General features: G+C 37.9%; 1 long non-coding RNA gene across 1 annotated transcript; it reads right to left on the bottom strand.

The window, feature by feature from the left end:
* Positions 1-48: 48 nt before the first annotated feature.
* On the bottom strand, positions 49-21,103 carry LOC116735574 (uncharacterized). The gene is made up of 3 exons (XR_004342404.1): positions 21,093-21,103; positions 4,517-4,520; positions 49-171 (listed from the first exon to the last, which is right to left on the bottom strand). It is a non-coding gene; the product is annotated as an uncharacterized LOC116735574 (long non-coding RNA).
* Positions 21,104-21,435: the final 332 nt, after the last annotated feature.

Below are 21,435 nucleotides of genomic sequence, written 5' to 3'. Positions count from 1 at the left end.
AAAGTGGCAGGAATGTCGCTGCTGCCAATTTTCTTCTAGTGTAAAACAAGATCCATTTCGATAATAAAACCCAATTTTCCTTTTCAATGTCCGTAGTAGATTTGCTATGTGATTTTTAAAAGAGAGTTCATTATCTAGAATAAAACCAAGATATTTATAATTACTGACAAACTCGATTTGTGCTCCTACAGCAGTGGTAAGCAATAGGGAAGTTTCTGGTATTTTTCTAGCATGTGAGAAAATCATTGCTTTTGTCTTGTCCACATTCAAAACCAACTTCAGAGTGGTTGTGGCGCTGTCTGTATATAAAGGGCCCTCCCTCACCTGGTAGACATCATGTTTTCCTTCCGGTTCACACCTCGCTGTTTGCTGGCGCTGCACGCCAGCCGCGTACTAATGCGCTCTTGAATGATGCGCTTAACGACGCACTAATCGCTGATCGATCCTTCTTGTGGTAAGAAGCTTCTCACACCCTTAATGTCTGTTAGCCTAGCCTTAGCTAAAAAAAAATGTTGGTTTCACAATGGAAAAAAAACGATTCATCAAATTGTGCATATTTTTCAAATCAAGCAAAAAGAACTGAATAACTTTTGATTCGTTATTAATTTTGCCGTAATTTTACCCCCAACAAAGCTCCTATTTGCTGTTTGTCCATGGACAAACTCCTCAACAGTCACCTGGCAAAAAACTGGGAAGGAGGCTCTGTGGGAGGAGAGCAAAGCGCTTACTGGCCAGTCAAAGCATCTGAATTTATTACGTCTCTATATGGCGATTAACATAAATGTACAATCCTTAAAAAAAAAAAAATTCAAAAATTTTTTGTATTCCATTCATCCAATTCTATCTAAGGGGAACACACTCACACCTAGGGAGAATTTCGAGTGACCAATGAACTCTTACCTTGTTGTCATGTTTTTGGACTGTGGGAGGAAACCGGAGGACCCGGAGGAAACCCACACATGCACAGGGAGAACATGCAAACTCCTACAGTAGTTCTGGGAAGCGAACCCACAACCTTCCGACTGCAAGGCAACAACCTTACGGACTGAGCCACTGTGCAGCCCGTTATATTATGGAGCTACTATTAATATATCTCTTAGCATTTTGACGTCACCAGCGTTCTCGACTGACTACGTTAGAGAAGCATCCGGGGTCTTTCGTCTCCGGGTGATCATCATCCGGGCCTTTTCACGTCACTTCCGTTGAAAACAACACCACGTGCGTTGCCCATGAACGCAGTAGCTGTCACTTCCAGCGGGATTAAAAGCAGCATTTATTTGACGTATAAATGCAGACTGGTTGAAGCTGGTTTGAACCAAAACAGTCAAGCTTCGGAGAAGGTAGGGGCTGAGTTTGTAGCGGCTATTTTGCTTGCCAAACGGAACCACCGGTCAAGGAAACCGGTGTCGCTTGAATTAGCTCATGTCCTCAAATCTCCAAACACGTTCAACGTTCACCTTTGAAGGGTTTTGTGAAAGTAGCTCATGCTAGCAAACGCTTTGCACCTCGTTATGCTCCTGAAGTAATTTGTGAAATGCAATTAAATAGCATTCCATTGTAAGAAACTGAGACTTGGAAGCTAACGTTAGTGATGTTACGTGATGTGCCGAGGCTTCGAGGCGTGTGTCGAGTAATGGAGGGGGCGTTTCCGTAAAGCGCGTATCGAGGCTTGCTTCATTTAGGGGAGGAGCCGAAAACGATGACGTCCGAAGCCTCGCTGCCTGGCTGTACCACGTGACTGCTTCGGGAAGTGGCTCAGATGTTGGCGCGGGGTTTGACAGCTTTAGAAACCCCACAGGCTCCATTCAAAATGTGGGTTGTTGTAGGCGAGTTGCAGTCAGTTGAGAGAGTGGATAGAGTTTTGATAGTTTGGATAGCAGAGTTTGGATAATGGTTATTTAGTTTGAGACAGTTAGTTTGGTGTTTGGAGAGTTTAGGAGAGAGATTGTTAGATAGGCGATTTAGGAGCGCGAGGACAGGATAGGAGTAGGATGGAACCGGCGAGAAAGAGGAGGATTTCCCCTATGTGGGAACATTTTGATTTGATAAGCCCTAACAAGGTAAGGTGAACTGAACATTTGCAGATGCATTAGGTTTGCTTATGAGGAACTGTATTTTTCACTGTTCCTTATTTTCTGTAAAGGTGAGGTGTTTATTGTGCTCCAAGGAGTTGGGGTACAATAATAACACCTCATCCATGTAGTGTCAAAAAAGAGAAATCGTTTGAAATCAAAAACTGTGGAGAAATTGTGGTTTCTTAATAAAAATGCATGAAATCATCCAAGTTACACAAGCATTAGCCTATTCACTGCCCCCTCCCTAGTTCCACAAGCACTTTCACTGTCCTCTGCCTGATTAAGCCCAGGCCATTTTTCTAGAGTCACAGAAAAACATTATTACACAACATGCCATATCACATGACACTACTATTTTGGGAATAATTACACACAGAGAATACATTCAAACAATATTTTATTATACACATATGTGTATACATAATTTACGTAGACAAATGATTTCGTCCTACACCTTTTGTGAAGTCATTCCCAAGAGCCATAATAGACAAAAATTCAATGCATCACACGTGTTAAGATACAGCTGGCTGTGATTATACACCTGGCCAGTAGGTGGTTTCGTGTGCACATGAAGCTTCAAGTAATGAACCCTTTCTCGAACCAGTTGGCTCAAGTGGTTCAATGCCTCATGAGGCTTCATCTCACCATCACTAGCTAACGTTAACTTGAGGCAGCAAACGCTGACTGCAAACCCGGCCGCTTCATCTGCTCAGTGACGTAGCAGTGAGCTCACTGCTCAGTGACGTGAGCCCCCTGGTGGCTCTTTAGCACTTCCTGCTAAAGAGCCACCAGGGGGCTCTTTAGCAGGAAGTGAATCATTGGAAGTTAAAATTGGAAATCAAAGAAGAAAGTTCTGATTTTCATTTAGAACAAGCACATGCTAGCAGCAGGCACGACGGAGAAATTTATTCAAACTCATATGATGCAGCTTTTAAATTGAGGGCTATCGATCTGGCAGTACACAGAGCCGCTGTATGTAAACTCGGCGTGAACGAATCCATGGTTCGGGGTTGGAGACGCAGGGCTGCGTCCTTAATAGCAGATTTATTACGCTGCCCTCCGCTGTGTCCTTGAGAGCGGCAGAGATATCAGCGGCTTATATATGTACGTTTCCAGTTTTTAAAAAAAAGAATTGTAGGTACAGCTTATAGTATGGTGCACTCTATAGTCCGGAAAATACGGTAGCTCATTCTAGCTTACGTCATTAGATAGAAGTGAGCCTGATTGGTTGGTGTTTGATGACATCATTTAGTGTGGCAACTGTTTGCTGCAACAGTTTTCTGGAACTTATGTGTAGCACTACTTAATGTAGTTAAGGGACTAGATGGCATACCAGAAGACTAGATTCATCTACTGGAGCTGTTGTCAGTAATCAATAAAACAATACAAAAGAATAACTGCTTTCAATATTATATATTTTAAAGAAAAAAATTAAGTGAACACCACAAGACACAAACATACATGGAAACCAAAAAAAAAAAAAGAAATAAATACTATATATATATACACAGTACTGCAGTAGATCTTCTATATAGATGTGCACAAAGAGTCCTAACTTTCCCCGCTGGTCAGCACATTGTCTGACCGACACACATTTAAAAGTCCATGTTTTAATTGTCCAGTTATTTGAGATGAAAAAATGTCCAAGCGCAATTTGTTTCCACCAGAAAAGAGATGAATAATGGATTGTGTGTCTAGGTAGTGAGATGGAGGGGGAAATGTTATGGACCATCAGACTCCTACCAGACCAGTATGGAGTAAATTTCAGCTTCTCTTGGCTCCAGCCAGTTGTCAGAAGCTCACCATCCTTTAACCCTAACAGGGTCACCTGGCCTGTATTGAAATAAACAGGACCAGTAAATTACCAGCCTGCTAGTTAACTAGACTTGTTTCAGTTATTATATACAGAAATAAATGCAATTATATCCACAATCTAATCTTTCAGACGAATTAAAGATATCAGCATTCATCTCATTATCTTAAACACATATTGAATTTAAGAAGCTACAATTGATGATCAAACAATTAGCATTGGCTACCACCACCAACATGCCAACCAAACAAACATTTGTGTTCACTACTCACCAATTCCATAAATAGTTCAGTGCATGACAACTTCATGGCGCCAAGCTCACTGGATGTTCAGATCTACATGATTTTTTATATTGTGAGTTTTAAAAGTGCATAATAAACAAAGAGATAAACTAATTGTTTGGAAGAACAAACCTGTGGCTCCTTTGTCTCCAGCTCTCCCCCTCACACCTGACTGGGAAAGCTGGAGCAGGCCTGATTAACCACTCAAGATGCAGTGATTGGCTGAATGCACTGTGTGACTGACTGTCACTCTAACCAATGGAGCACCAAAGGTGGGATTAAGGGCAGTTTTTACCCTGGGTTACATATGCAGTATGTTTGTTCACTTTGAATTACATTTTAATAACAGGACTTTATTGTGTTAGACTTGTCTAACTAACAATTGTTTTACTTATTGATTAACCTATCAATTATTCTGACAATTAATTCAGATTAGAAAATTTGCACATTCTGCAGATTGTTCATTTAAGCCTTTTTATACAAAATTAGAAATACATTAAAATATACAAATAAACAAATAATTTACTTTTTAGGTAAGAAAAATAAACGTTTAATTGCAACAACATAATTCCGTTTGTGAACGCTTGATCATTTGTAATAAAGGATGCATTTGCAGCTCAAAAATACTTCTAATATACGTCTGATTGATATAACATCAGTAGAGTCTGGTGTTGAACGATCTGATTCTTTTTGGGTTAACCAATTAATAATTGCATAGCAAAATGTGCTTAATGGGAGATTTTTATTTCTTTTTTTACAGAATTTGATCCAGGTGAAACCAAAACTGCCACTCGAGGAGTTCTGGGTAGAACAGATTTACAAAGATTTTTTTTATTATTATTTTAAATGCAAAATGTATCGATTTTTCGTCTAGTTTTGGCTTAATTACTGTTTTGAGAATGTTGTTCTTTCAGCAAGTGGCCTTTTCTGAGTCTGTCTACTGTAGTTAACGATTAATCGATTACTAAGTCAGTTGACGATTATTTCAGTAATTCATCAGGATTAATCTGATTCATCGTCTCAGCCCTGCCGTCTACCAAGACAGTTCTGGCCTAAACTGTGTTGGTTCATCAAGTACAGTCTGAATAAAACAGATTGAAGTCTGTGGTTGTAATGCAACAAAATGTGAAAAAAAGTTTTAGGCCATGAATATTTACAGTATTTACTCATCATTTTCCCCTTTCCTCTTTTCTTTATCTTTGCTTCTTTAGGACTCCCACAGGTTTGGAGCTCAGATTAAAAAAGCCCTTCTGGACATAATGGTTCTGCTATCAGCTGATGCTAAAAGCTCCTCCTCCTCCAAAGGCTCCAACCAACCGCAGTCCAAGAAGCTCCTCTAAAGCATGTTAGCCTTGTTACCTGACAGTCCAAAAGCTGTGATGCAACAGGATCAAGGTAATATCAGGCATCACATCCTGATGATAAACAATACCACAGAGATGAGGTGTTGTTATTGACAAAACATTAGATTTCAGCTAATAAAAAGGTTATTTTTCTCCTGTATAACTCGACAAACGACAGCCAACAGGCTGTTTTTTTGTTTGTTTTTTTTTAATGCATGTTTTTAGACAACTACTAGGTAACAGCAGAAAGGCCTCTCCTTTCTTTAACATTAGAAACATATCAAGCTAATGCTAGCTCGTATGTTAGCTACGCTAACTGCTCAGGATTCTTGTTTTTCTGCCTTTAACTCCTAAACCTGGTGAAGCTACAATATGACGACTTTTTAAGTAAGCCTGAAAGTTTCTCACGTCTAAGCAAGAGTCAGATGGACAAAGAGGAATTTCACCAGGGAGAAATCAGAGTAAGAATGCGGTACTGGTACGTCTTCACAAGAGCTAATCAGGGAACAATAGACTCACCTGCTGCCTTGCTGGGTGTTCCTTGGTTGTGGCGGCTTAGACCTTTTATAGCAAGTGGTTACCTTAGCTACTGTTGGTTTTATTTCATCTTGACCCAATGTGTCTATCTGCTAATTGAGTATTTTCTCATTTTGAAACCGCCATGCTCCATTTAAAGTTACTGAAATCTCTTTTCTTCCTCCTTCTTGCACTCTAATAGTGTTTCAACAAGTCATCCTATCCACTTCTAGAAGCATAAATATATTCCTTGTGTTTGGCCTATTTACTGTTTGTGTAGGGATGCAACTAATAATTTAGTTATAGATTAATCCTTCAGTTATTCTGATGATCAATTGATCAGTCGCCTAAAAGAAAACATGCACATTCTGCATTTTTCATTTAAGTCTTTTTTATGCAATATTAGAAATACATTAAAAGGTGCAAATAAACAACTAATTAAAAATATTTTTGTAATTAAGAAAATAAACTTTTTATGACCTAAAATACAGTAACAGCATACCTCCAGTGAATGCTTGATCATGTGTGGTAAAGGAAGCATCTGCAGCTAAATTATCCTTCTAACAACACGTGAAAATCTCAGCCATGCTTGCTTGACGTAACATTAACGCAGTGTTGGACTGATTTGTTGACTTTTTTTTTGTTCGATGAATAATTGGATATCAAAAGGGGCTTAGTTGGAGATTTATTTTTTCAGAATTTGAATCAGGTGAAGCTAATACTGCCCCTTTAGGAATTCTGTATGGAACAGATTTACAGACAAAGTTGTTTTTGTTTTTTTTTTTTACCTTAAATGCAAAGTGTATACATATTTTTGTACAGTTTTGTTCTTTAAGCCTTTTTTAAATTCTGTTTTGTTCATTTACTAAATTAGTTGACGATTATTTCAATAATTAACTAATCAGACAGAAATGCATGTCTGCTAACACACATTTGAACAGATGTAGCTAATAAAGCGGCAGTTGAATGCATATTAATGACATAGACACTGCTAGCATACCTCACCATGGTGTTTGTAGCTGCCATTGTTCCATTATGAAGTAAGATCAGATCTCTACCAGGGTGAGAAGCCACTGATATGTAAACAGTTAGAGCTGCACAGTGATAAAAAATCAATCAGTGATGATATCAGTTGTGATAAATACTTCTGCATTCTACACTCTCTGTGACCTCTTGCCTCTTGGTCAGTGTTATCCCTCAGGTGTGGATACTCTATGCAACAAGCTGAAAATATTACTGGGATGCAAAGAGTGAAATCCTGAATATAAAACCCAACATCTGTTGCTTCCTAAACACTCCTTTGTGGTACGAATATTGTCCCCATTTTCTTAAGGACACAATCTGCTGCGTGTCGTCAAACGCTGAAGCTAAAGCACAAATGAATTAGGATGTTCGGCTTGATGGCTCTTGGAAATTTGAACAACTTTTCATGTATATTTTCTCAGAGTCTAAAATATGTTTAGGATAGTATTTAGAGGCCACCTCTTAGGAAGTTAGTGTTCAGCAGCAAAGAGGGACAGATGTCTGACGGAAAGCCAAAAACGTTCAGAATGCTGGGCTAGAGTTCACATTCATGTACAGTATGATGGAGGAGTTTGTTAAAAGAGAAGACTCGCATGTCACCATTTAAGTTTTCCACTTCAAGTCTCAAGAAGAGACGATTGAATCCCTCCTCAAGGGCCTCAACCCCCAGGTTTGGATCCAGAGATCTTAATCCACAAAATGTAAATATTGTCTATATCAGATCATAAACAGATGAGGAGAAATTTGTTGGAACCCATAATAAATAAATGAATATTAAAAAAACAAAATATTTTATGTGCTGCAATCCAACCTTCAGTAATCCCATACAGGTGGTGTCTGAGTATGTTACCATTTATATGAGGGGTGTCAAACTCCAGTCCTCAAGAACTGCAGTCCTGCAACTGTTAGATGTGATTTACCTGTGGCACATCTAAAAACTGCAGGTCTGCGGCCCTCGAGGACTGGAGTTTGACACCTGTGACTTATACTGAGCTGTTTATGGCATAGAAGTTAGCAAGAAGGGAAAGAGAAACTTTTTCAAATGTGTTTTGTCTGTGATTTGTATTATAAAGATGTAGATACTGTATATTAGTTGTGTAGAAGATGTGTCGGTAGTAGAAGTAGATGATTTAGTACACATTTTTATTGCTCTCATTTAATGGTTTGTTTTTTTGGGAGGTGTGAGGGTGTTGCGTAAAGCCCATGAATGCCCTTACTGCCTTTTAGGTTTGCAAATGTAACTTTGAACAAGACTCCGACCTCAGCTCCACCTGAGTCGTCGCTCTCACAGTGCAGTAGTTGTCATGCTTAATCTCAGTTTCCTATTAACCACAGGCTATTACTCTTTAATAGTCTTAAGCACAACACGGTGTATAAACATGTCAGGGATTCCAGCCCTGGCTATAAACCTGCTGCCTGCAGAGGCAAACCCTTGTGCCTGTGTGAAAATGTTTACTCTGCTCAACAGTATCAATGCAAATGAATGAATCAATGCAAACCCAGTGGGAAACCTCTTACAATGAAATGCTCAGCGGTTATGTTTTAATGAGAATTTGCTACAGTTTGGCCAGTTTGCTGCTATTTGTACCGTCAGAATTTGCAACCTGTCTTGTAATGTGGTGGGAAAACCACTTTATCCAAGCTATGTTTTAAGCTAAAAACATGTTGACGCATCAAATATTTAGTGACTAAACAAACATTGAACACATACAGTTTTTTTTCTGTCTCAGATTATCCTTGCAGGAAGTCATAAAACAGCTCGTCATTAGCTGTGTTTCCACTATAAATGTGTGCAAAACTTAGACAACATTCCGCTAACGTCCAAAAAACACAATTTTGTAATTGTGGTGTTTTTATTAAATAAGAAATGTAATTAAAATCACACGTGAATAAATTTGTTCATGCTATGAGTCAGTAAAAACCATCCTCCGACCACTTCCTGTCGTCTTCTTCGTGGTTTATTATAGTAGTAATATCCCAGTGTTGATCGTGTGACTCAGTTTGACGCAAAAACATTGTTTCTATTGCAGTTTTACAAAATAAACCAATTTTGATACAGCCGGGAAAAAACCCACCTTATCATAGCACAAAAAATGTTTCAGTGAAAAACTTGTGTCTCTATTAAGCAATTTTATTTTTTATAATTTCAATTTGTGCAGTTTCATTGTTAATGGAAACACAGATAGTGTCAGACACATAGATACCTTGTATACGGAATGTTTCTGTATTCTGGGGGGAAAAAACTACAGATGGTTGAAATGTCTGTAATTCATACCATGCAGGTTTAGTTTCCCACCAAGACTGATGTTGAAATCTCAGTAGTTTGAATAGATTATATCTGTGAAAACCCTGAGGAATCCCACTGGGTACCTTTAGTTGTTGTCTTTGTCTGTACCTGCGTTCTTTTACTCGTACAACTGCTTCTTTACCAAGCTGCAGCTCTGCTCAACACAAAACACCATTTGTGTGTCAGACGGCTTGAATAGCTGAGAACACAAAAGACTTTTTCTTGACTTTACCTTCCAAACTTTCCTCAACAAGTACTTGATGACTCTTCAAAAGAAGAATCATCTGTAAGAGTTTCTTATAACGCTGACACAATTGTTACCTTTTGTGGTTTCAGTCTCTGTTAAATCAAGACCTGTGCTGGACTATCCCTCATAGTCCAGCACATATTTTTGTCAAATATTTTTTATTCATATGGTGCAAAAAGCTGTTTGTTTTCTACCATCTGACTGAAGTATATTCTTTTTGTTTTTCTCTGTGTTCCCTGACAAAAGCAGATGTGTTGAGTTTAATTTTTTGTACTTTATTTCTAAACCGTATTGAAACGTCAGCTTGGAACTTTGTGATGGTTTTTGGTTTTGTGTTAAAATAAATTGTTTACTGGCAAAGTTCTGTGTCTTTTGTCTTTTTTGGAGGGATTTCTTTTTTTGTGGGGAGTATTTTGTTCAAGTTTCTCTATTTGATTATATGGATATATATTGAGGTATATCTGCAGCCTATTCTAAATCCCCAGCTCCACTGTACTTTTGGTTGCTAAGAAACGAGAAGTTTGAAAGCAAAGTAATGCTTTCAATAATAGAGTAATAAAGTAAAGGGTAAATAAAATAACGGAAAGCAGTCTGTGATGCCAGTTTATCCTGGTTTGTTTGTCTACTATCTCCTGCTCATCCACCAGATCCCTTGAACTCTCGCAGTCTTAGCGCAATGCTTAGAAAGCGTGCAAAGGATGTCATGGTCAAACGATGTGAAAGCGATGGGGCTGTCCTGGCAGATCCCGAAACCACAAAAAGAAAAAAAAGATTTGTAAAAGTGCATGTTAAAAAAACTCATGAGGTCCAATGCGGAAGGGTAAATGGGAACAGAAACTTTTAAGTTTCACACTGGTCAGTTATTTTGAAATCAACTCAATTTAATGTCAGTACTGTAGCAGCAGTAGAAGCAAATACATCATGTTCTACTTCTCCATCATATTTGTTCTGCAGTGTATAATGTCATGTATTGGGTTGTTTAGTTGGTTTTGGGTTGTTTCTGTGTTTCTCGGTTCCTCTTTTATTTAGATCAGCTATGTTTTGGTTTTACTTTAGTTCAGTCCTTAGTGTTTCTAGTTATGTTTATTTCTTCTAGTTATTCTTAGTTACTCTTGTTTAATTATTTCTTATGTGCATAATTCTGTAGTGTTGAATTTATTTTCTAGTGCCCTGTGCACGTTCCTTTACCCCCTGTGCCTCTCAACTTCTCTCTCCCTCTCCTCAGCCTGCCTCTTACTCCCTCCACTCACACCTGCAGTCATTTAGCTCATGACTTTAGGTCTTTTATAGCCCCGATATTTAAGCCTCATTCTCACTCCCTCCCTGCCTGAACCTTTCATCTACTCCTCGATCCTCCCTATTGTTTTTCCTTGCTGATTTCTTTCTTGTGTAGTTTTGGTTTTTGTTCTGTCTCCTTGTTTCTTCATGGATTTTCCCCTTTTGTCACATTCCCCTTGTCTATGCCTCTAAATGATCTTTTTGGGGTGTTTACAGGACAAGTGAAGGCCCCTATTATCTAGGTGAGCCGCATTCCATGAAGTCATGCTCATCTCTTAGCAATCCAAACTTTGTCTCATTGAACTCAGTGCAAAATAAAAACACTCCAGGATTTTGAGAATCACAACCATGCATTTATCTGTAGTTGCATTAATTCATTAAATTAAGTAAGCAGGATTCGTATATCTGTGCAACTTAAACATATTTATGGCAGATTAAAGTCTTAAGATTTCGATAATGTGGTTTGTGGTTTATTTGCGGCCTATTGCTGCCTTCTGCAAATGGTCAAATTAGAAATAACTGTTTATAGCGAGCGAGAATAATAGCTTTCATTTATTCTGCCTTCCTTATTTTTGTAGACCGCTCTCAGCTCTATTAGAGAAACCAGGACCTGAAATCTCTCCTCATTCTTTACCAGATGCTAGTGATGGCTGTTCCATTTAAGAACTAGCATTAAATAAAGTGAGCACATCACCTACGTTCCTCTCTCCTGAAGTCCCCTCAGCTCTGCCCGGTCCTTAAATTCTTGGCTCTCAGAAATCCTAGATGTGTGGGCTTTGCCTTTGGTCATTTCCAGATCCCAGGCAGCCAGAACCGCCCCTCAAGGTTCAGTCATAACTCCCTTTCATCAACCCCCTCCTCACTTTTCGGGCCATTCTTTTAGAACAGGTCACGTCAGCAGCCATTCAGGGCGTCCCTACAGCTTCCCTCCTACAGCTTCCCTCCTACAGCTTCCCTCCTACTGCTTTCCCTGCTGGTCATCCGCATCAAATGACTGGTGGTGGAGCGCCTCGCAATCTTTAACATCTATTTCATGCCTAGGAGATCCGGCCGGGCCCAGCAGGCCCCTCAGCTCGCCGCTTCGGCTTGGCCAGCGGTCGTTTCATCCACCGCAGGCCCGTCCATGCAGCCGCGCCTAACAAGTCTCGTCAGACTGCAGGCCCAGCCAGGCCTCGACCCGGCCCCCTCTTTTGGGGGGAAGACTACCCTGAGCGCCCGAGCCGAACTCCTGCTCGCGGTGATCCTCAGCACACAGGTCTTCTGCCGGGTCCGAGCGCCAAAGAACTTTGAACCAATAAATCTTCTAACTGCTACTTTTCTCTGTGTGAGTCTCCAGATCGAGGAGCATCATGTGATGCTCCCATTGTTCTGATTGAGGCCATTTGCCAAGAAAAACTTGACACAATAAACATAAACCACTGAACTCAGCAAACACAGAGGACTTCAAGCTGCCATTGCTCCATCGCTGCCTAAGTCATGTGATGGAGAATGCAAAGGAGATGTGGAGGAAATAGTAAGAATGACCTTTGACCTTTTAGACATTAAATAGATACAATAGTATTCATTACTCAGAGAAAATGAAATATTAAAAGATTGAAATAATAATTGCAGTTTTCTGTTAATCTTACGTTAATACACCTTTAAACTTCTCGCGGTTTTCACTGAAAAAGGCCTGGGAATTTTTTTTTTTGTGCACAGTGTGCACATGGATTTTAGGAACACAAATACTTTTTGTCTAGAAACCAAATTCAAGCTGACTTTCTCACTAAGCCAGCAGGTGGTGCTAATGTACTTACATGTCAAGACACTTTGATTTATTGAGAACCTTCTACTGTATAAAACAATTGTAAACTCGATGTGCTTCAAATAAATTGGAATCAAAAGTAACCATGACAACTGATGAAAAAAAAAAAAGACAAACAAGCAAGTTTAAAGGAAATATGCTAGTAAAAAATCTGAATGTTGTGTGAAAGTGTAATATTTCTTGCCAGTCAGCCCAGAAAGTGAAACAATAATTTTTTTTTAATTGTTATGGCTTACAGGTGACAAAAGAAATACATGTCTCAGAAAAACAGAATATTGCACAAAAACTAACGTTGTTGTTTGTTTTTGTTTTTTTTCCACAAATAGCTTCTGAAAAATGTGCACAATTACAAGAAACAAGAACATTTCCCTCTTTGTGGTGATTCTCTGTGACATGAGTTTAACTTTCTGAGATGACTGTCAACAAACACTGAGCTTTTGATGACATAAGATCATTTGCGAGATGTAGAACTTGAGATTTTGAACAAGAGAAGGAAAACTGATCGTGAAATCAGGGGAGTAAAAAAAAAACAAACAACCTTTTTTCCTTCTTTGTACTCATGTCGGTTATGAAAACATATTTGAAAAAATTAGGGTTAACTTCTAAATATATTATGAAAACACTGATTTTGTTGTTCTTAACTTGCATTTCCAAGACAGACGGTTAGATTCTAGTACACAATGGACCAAAACGTGTCTAATTATGCGGAATGCCACTTTATTAAAACTAGTGCATGATGATGATGCACATTCTAAAATATACACAAGGCTTCGCTTTGTAAGACTGAGATATTCTTTCTCTAAACTTAATGCAATAAATCTTTGACCTCAAACTTTTACACCATTATCCCAAGATGAAAGAAGTACATTTTATTTTCAATTTTCAAAAATTTATTAAAAAGAAAGAAAAAAAACACATGCACATAACGACTCACCGACTTTGACGCACTTGCAGGATAACCTACTAGTCACATACGGACTTTTGTCTTTAAATATTAATAACATCAAAGTCGTTTTTACCAGATTGCTGCTTAATGACGTCACCCTCCAGTTTTGTTTTATGATTTCTGAATCATGAAAATTTAACTAGAGCCCCGTATTTTTATTTATTTATTTATTTTTGTGTTAACACATAATTGTGAGTTTATTGCAAATTTTCCGCTCCGTTTGGTCCAAGTCCTCTGCGGGTGGAGATGTCAGGTCGTAGCCTGTGATCGATACGGCGAGTAACAAAAAGCCACAGTTACATCATTCAACAAAAGCTCAAATATTACAAAATTCCTTGCAAGGATTTTTAAATTAGCACCACTAAATCTTTGTTTTTGTGAAATTTTTTTTAAAAAATTTATAAAAATAAATGGCCAAATCCTGGAGGGACTGATCAGTATTATTTAATTGTAAGACATATTTCTCAAATGCAGAGACAGCGCTATTTAATTTTAGCAGTTTGTGGGTTTTATCAGTTTACTCTGGCTCAACCGGCCCTTTAAGAGCATTCATGGTCTCGATATGGTCCAAAAGGAAAATGAGTTTGCTCTAAACTTTCAATTTAAATTCCTCCAAACAGAACAACAAGAGTCTGAACACAAGAACAATGTATAACCCACAGGAAGGTTATACATGGCTCCTCCTCTTATTGAATGGTGTGATACACACAAAAAAATCAGAATCTTTCCTCTGAGACATGAAACAAAATGTTCCCAACATCATCATTCACGTCTGTGAAAAAAAAAAAACCCTCTCAAAGTGACTTGATCCACCGAATCCATTCTAACCACCTTCTCAGAATTGCAGCAGTTTAATGTAGCAATGCTCACTTAGAAAACCGATTCTCTCTAAGAAACTTCCTCAAATCTCACCCAGAAAATGAAAACGTTTCAAAAGGCTGAAATCCCCGCTGTGTGCATGTTTCCTCACAGAACACAGATTAGTGCATGCAAGAGGCATTTCCTCCGGAGAGAGCAACCAAAACCTGACAGAACTTCAAAACAAGAAAAGAAAAACGTGGGAAGGTCTTTACATTTATTTTTATTTTTCTCCACAGGGCAAAATGAATAAATGCCATCGCTCTAAACGAGCAGCTTGTTCTTTAGAGAGTGGACCCCGTTAGTGGATCTCTAACCCAGTCCCCATGAACCACCTTTAAGGTGGATTTCAAGTCTTTTGGGTTGCTAAGGTTAAGCGTGAACAGCAGATCAGTTCAGTTCACTTCCTTTATTGTCCACTGAGGGGGAAATCTGTCTTACAGCTGAGCATTTCAAACATGCACCACAACATAAGAGCACGTCAACCACCAATTCATAATTACAAACACACTACATTAGCAATGAAGTGTGTTTGAAAGCTTGTAAATTTAGGATCCTGATTGCTACAAAGAGTTCTTCCATCTGTTTCTGTTAGTATCGTTGCCTCTTTAAACCTCAGCTCAGAGGGAAGAAGCTAGTTTGTGCTCCAACTCCAGCTCTTGTGGTGTTTGTTGGTACTGTGCTGACAGAGGAGAAATTCATCACCACTGAGCCTTTGATTGGGTGTTTTATTCTTTGTATGAACCAGTTTTAGTTTGAGTGTTGGGTTTAAAAGGACTGAAATATTGCACAAGGAAAATATTCTCCAGCCATATAAGGGATGACAATGTTTTTCCTGCACTTCGTTTTTTCTCCTTCACTGGACTGAGCAGAAAGTTTTTATTTACTCTTGAAATCCTGAATCCTTTTCTCTTTAGGAAACATTTTTTGTATTGTGGCACAAGATTTGCAATGTAGGACGTTACATCCGTCCGTTCAATTAACTGACAACAAAATTAACTATTGATTATGTTACGTCCACCAGGCTCGTTTGGTGGGGTAACATTAAAGGAGACCACACAAGGATTTTCTGATTAAATGAAAATTGAGTTTATTAAATTATACTAAAGGCAGGGCTGCGTCCTTAATAGCAGATTTATTACGCTGCCCTCCGCTGTGTCCTTGAGAGCGCCGGAGATATCGGCGGCTTATAACCGGGTGAGGTTTATATATGTACGTTTCCAGTTTAAAAAATAAAAATAAAAAAATTGTAGGTACAGCTTATAGTATGGTGCGCTCTATAGTCCGGAAAATACAGTAGCTCATTCTAGCTTACGTCATTAGATAGAAGTGAGCCTGATTGGTTGGTGTTTGATGACATCATTTAGTGTGGCAACTGTTTGCTGCAACAGTTTTCTGAAACTTATGCAGTATGTTTGTTCACTATGAATTACATTTTAATAACTTTATTGTGTTAGACTTGTCACGTTCAGTAGTTTTTATTTAGAGGTTCATTGTTGAAGTACAAATGAACTGCTACTGTATCTTTGGACCTAAGTTTCAATAATTAGAAGTTCAGGGTTCTGCTTGAACTGCACTAAATATAAAGTACTACTGTAATCTCAATATTGACTAGTTGTCTCATATGTTTGTACATACACATTAATAAACTTATTAAATAAGCAGGATTTTAGTCATTTTATGTATTTAAAGCTGCATTATGTTAAATCAACACAGAAATTCCATTGTGTTTGCTGATGCTGACATCACACCTATGGAACTTGTATGAATGTATGAAACATACATCACAAGCGTCTTGGAATTTTTTCATCAAAGGAGAAATTTTTAACTGAATTTTCTCATTTTGCTTGCAGATTTCAGAGAAGAGACACGTTCAAGAGTTCAAGAGACTTTTACTACATTTCAACTGAAATACTGTAAAAATACAAGAATGAAACGTAAGTATTTTCTTTGAATATTTATCAAGGATTACTTGATCACAATTTTGGAAAGATATTATTTTTGGTTTGACAGAATTATTAGTGATTTGTTAATGAAGATTGTTGGTTAGAAAAAAGTTTTTTCAGTTTAAGATGGAATAGTTTTGCTTCTTGTTTTATGTAAAGATTCAAGATATCAGGACTGTTGTTTTTTAGTTTTTTTGCATGTTTGATGAAGGTGAGATGGAAGAAATCTGGAAAAAATGGCCCCAACAGTTGACTTAAAGCTTTTTTGTTCAAAGTGATTTCATGTGAAAATGTGAAGATCACTGACTGTGATAATTGTCAGAAATAACACCGTGACTGGTTTGGCTCTAAACATGAAATAAATGAGAAATAAGTTTTTATAATTTAAAATTGAATAGTTTGTTTTCTATTTTACGCAAAAATATAAAAAAGATTGTTTTTAGTCTTGTATATTTGACAATTTGTTTGAAATGACCAAAACAGAAGGTCCAAATCTTGACAAATTTTCTCCAACTGTAGATTTAAAAGCTGTTTAAAGTTAAATTTAAATTTAAGACGGAACAGTTTGTTTTCAGTCGTATGCAAAGATAGAAGAAAAAAAATACATTTAAAAAAAAAATTTTTTTTTTGCACGTTTGATAATGGTGACAAGAATCAAATCTGGAAAAATTGAAAAGCTGTTTAAAGTTATTTCATTTGAAGATCAATGACTGTGATAATTTCCAGAAATAATGCTTTGATTTGCAGGGGAATAAAGTTCAAATAAATGATAGTTTTAAATTTCATGAATGGTTTTAGGACGCTGAAACTGATCAAAAGTCATGTGATCTTGTCATATGTTTGATCTGCTTTGTGTTAAAGTCACTGACCAACTTTCCATGCTTCTGTTTTGGTTTAGACATTTTGAGAAGAAGTGTTCGACTGGTGCTAAATGGTTACTATGGAGCTGATGGAAAACCAACAATCTCTTATCATGAGACCAGCATCAGGTAAACAGAATCAACAGAAGTATTAAATTCAAGACATGGCAAAAATATTTCTTCCCCTTTGAACTTTTTACTTCTTTTCATGTAAAAACCACAAACTCATGTGTACTATTTAGCAATTTAGCAAATAAGAAAGAAATTGTTAATTTTTTGACAAATTTCTGTAGCAGTTTATTTTTCAGCCTTCCAATTGTGATGCCTCTAAATTATGATTGTGATGTATGTTCCATACATACATCACAACTGCCTTCTGATGTCACTAATTAGGATTCAGTTAGGAATAGACACAGTGGAGAAATTCAGTGTTCAGTGACTGTAAAAAGTATTTATCCCCTTGAATGTTTTACTGTGTTATTACTTTTGAAATAAATAATGTGCAACAAAATTTGGATTGTGACAAAAAAAAAAAAAAAAAAACTTTAATGTTGGCTGGACCTTTGTTGAATTAGGTCAGTCACTTTTAAAAAGCGTGAATATTTATGCAGCCACTTTTTTTAGGTAAAATATTTTTGTTTGTTGCTATTATTTTTATATAGGTTAGTTTTCACTTTGACATTATAAGGTCTTTAGTCTATTTTTTAGGTCAAAAATGCCCAATTTAGGTGAAAAAGCTTTAAAATGATAAAACATACAGGGGGAGTGAGTATTTTTTATATGCACTTTACAGCAGTAAATTACAGGTAAAAGGACCTGAAGTACCTTAGTTTGAATGCAAATTCAAACTAACTTAAAAATATATGATGGGAAAAATAAAAATAAGAGGCTGTGCAGGAAGGTCTAATTTACAGCATAGGAAAATAATACTGTACATAAATTAAAATAGCAAACTCAGATCAAAAGAGATGTAGAACTAAGTATGACTGATAAAAAATGTACAAAGTTTGTGTTTGTAATGTGATAACGTTGAATTATAACCCAAGTCTCCCTTGAATAATAGATTCTTATTCTCAATGGTGACTTCCTGGTTAAGTAAAGGGTAATTAAAAACAAGATGTGAAAAAGTTCAAGGGAAGTGAATACTTTTGCAAAAACGACTTTGCATATTTTACTCAATAATCTTAGGATCTATGAATCTGTTTACATATTTGTATTTGTTCTACCTTGGCTGAACAGGAAGTGGACATACCGTCGGTATAACCACGCAGCAACAAAAGAGACGTCTTCAGGAAACATCAGCTGCAGCAGCAGCAGCTGCAGCAGCAGCAGCAGCAATGAGGACCTATTGAAGTTCACGCTGAAACGTTGTTTTGTCAGCGTCATATTTCTTGCCTTGTTTTATGGTAAATGATTTTCTTCTACAAACAGCCAAGCACCGATATTTCTAAGTTTTGTAGAGAGTTTTTAGTCTGAAAACAGTGTCACTAATCCTGCCACCTTCTTCTCATTTCTCCTCATTTGTCAGGATTTGCCTGCATTATTGCTCCTCTTTCCATGGACCCTCTGGTTTCTTCACCCCCCACCATAAACACAGTAAGCTTTCTGTTAATCAAAACCCATATATGAATGTCCTCTTTAGTGATATGACCCAACATCTAACTTCAATTGTGTTTAGGTTTCGGTCCCAGGATGTGAAGATGAGGGAAGACAAATACAGGAAGTGAAGGATGTTCTGATAGTCCTGCAGAATAAGATGGACTACCTTCTTCCATCAGCAGATTTGTTGCCCAACTTTGCTCTGAAATCACAAGGTAAGTCATTGCTATCATAAATCTGACTGAATGTTTTAAGCTTAGATGGTTTTAATTCACTTTCTGTGTGTGTTTGAAAACAGGAGCAAAGGTTTTACAGTGGATGCCATTAGCCGCACATCCTGGCCAACTACAAAGATGCGGTTGGTTTGGGTTTGCACTAGAAGAGCCATTTATCCACCCAGACATTGTCATCCAGGTATGAACTGAACTGCAATCATAATGCAACATGAATACGAAGCAGAATGGTGTTTGTATGTGATGTAATAGTTAGAAGGTTTTTTGTTTACCATTTTAACATCCCACTGAAACTTTGAACTGGTTTTCTCTTCAGGGGAGGACTCGCCTAAATCCAGGAGAGTGCTGGGCTTTTGAAGGTTCCCAGGGACATTTAGCCATCGCCCTGTCCCACAGAGTCCTTATCAGTCACGTCACCTTGGGTCACCTGCCTAAAATGTTGTCCCCGACTGGTAACATCTGGAGTGCTCCCAAGGAGTTTTCTGTCTATGTAAGCCACAAGTATCTGAATATTAAACAGCAACACTCAGTCTAACTTTCAGACATATTTATAAGAATATTTGTCTAATTTTGTTTTGCAGGGAATGAGGGAACCTGAACAGGAGTGGACTCACCTGGGAACTTTTATCTATGAGGAGGATGGAGATTCACTTCAGACCTTTGAGCTACCGGTATGTTTATCCCAGTTGCTTTTTTTTTTAGCTACTTTGCTTAATCACTGGCAACATATTTATACCCATTGAACTTTTCAGTGTTTTCATGTTAAAAATATAAATGTCATCATATTCTAAATCTGGTAAATCTAGAGAGTCTTTTTCTCTGTTGTTGGAGACTTTAATGGCGATAACTCTGTGTTGCTCGGCTGCAGAAAGCTTGTCTGCCCTGAGCGAGCAACGAGAGCGGCCATTAGCTGCCAGAAGCTTCTCCGGCTTCCTCAGCTGGTCTCATACAGTCATCCTCAACACCAAACCCTCACCAACACTCAGAGCAGAGGAGACCCATCCCATTCTGTGTCCACATTGCAAACAAATCACACATTTGTAAAACTGAATAATGCTATCGGTCAACGCTTACCAATCGCCATGGCAACGCTGGCAACAACTCCTGAGTGCCACCGGTTTTAGGGGCGCTGTGCTTTGGTTACCTTAATGACAAAATTGTACCAAGCCCTACTGCTGCAACCAACAGAAAAATTTAATTCCCTAAGAGCCGATTGACCGATGACGATGAGACCAGTAATGAGATGATTTTAGGCAAATTAATGCCCAGCTGAAAGATTTGCACAAAAAATGTCCTTTTGCACAGAACATTCTATCTATTTAGATAAAATGCCAAATAACATATTTAGACAGTTTGTCAGCAAAAAAAAAGTTGATTTGGGGATGAGTTTCACTTTAAGTCTTCTGCAGGTTTTCTTCCAGGACTGATCTGTATTTATAGCTATTTCCATCAGCTGATGAAGATCACCCTCATCACCTTCCACTTCACAATTATATGCTTCTTTGTGTTGGACTATTACATAAAATACCAATTAAATACATGAACATTTGTGGACGTATGACAAAATGGGAAAACATTGAAGCAATGTTGGTGGTGCTCTAGCAATGCTTTGAAATCTCAAACTATTTTGCCTCTAATAAACTCCCTCTTAGCTCTACTGTACTATATTAAAACAATACATCATTTTATCATTACAGAGCCATGAAAAAATGGCCTTTAGCTCCATAAAGCTACAGATAAACAGTAACTGGGGCCACACAACGTACACCTGCCTCTACAACGTCAGAGTCCACGGAGAGATCGCATAATGAAGAGGTGGAGAAAGAGGATGGATAGAGGGTAAGTATGGACAGAGGTAAGTTTTGAGGCTTAAATTATTACATTTCTTTTGGAAAATTTTTATTTTTCAAAATGCCTGCCAATTAATTAAATTAATTGACAGACAAGTTTTTCTACCCACAAAAACCTTTGTGAGTAGAAAACAATCATTTGTTAATGGGTAAAAATTAGAAGCAGAAGAAAGAATTAGGGTACAAAACAGGGGTTTAAAATTTCAACGGTGTAGACATCCATTTCATTCATACATATTTTGCATATCTGGACTACATGTGCCTGCATTTTATTATAACTACCACTAAATTATAGATATGTAGGCATGCACCTCATGTGGTCGCCGGGACAGAAACACAATATCCATTGCTCTGGATATTGTGGGGTTGTGTTGGTAGACATGACTGCAACGTTGCATGGACATCAGGGACATTTCCCCTGGATTGGCAGTCCGGGGTGGTGGTTCCCCTGTTCAAAAAGGGGGACTGCAGAGTGT

Source organism: Xiphophorus hellerii, chromosome 16 (genome assembly GCF_003331165.1).
Source record: "Xiphophorus hellerii strain 12219 chromosome 16, Xiphophorus_hellerii-4.1, whole genome shotgun sequence".
In the NCBI taxonomy this organism is placed as follows: domain Eukaryota; kingdom Metazoa; phylum Chordata; class Actinopteri; order Cyprinodontiformes; family Poeciliidae; genus Xiphophorus; species Xiphophorus hellerii.
This window is presented reverse-complemented; position numbering and strand designations above follow the sequence as displayed.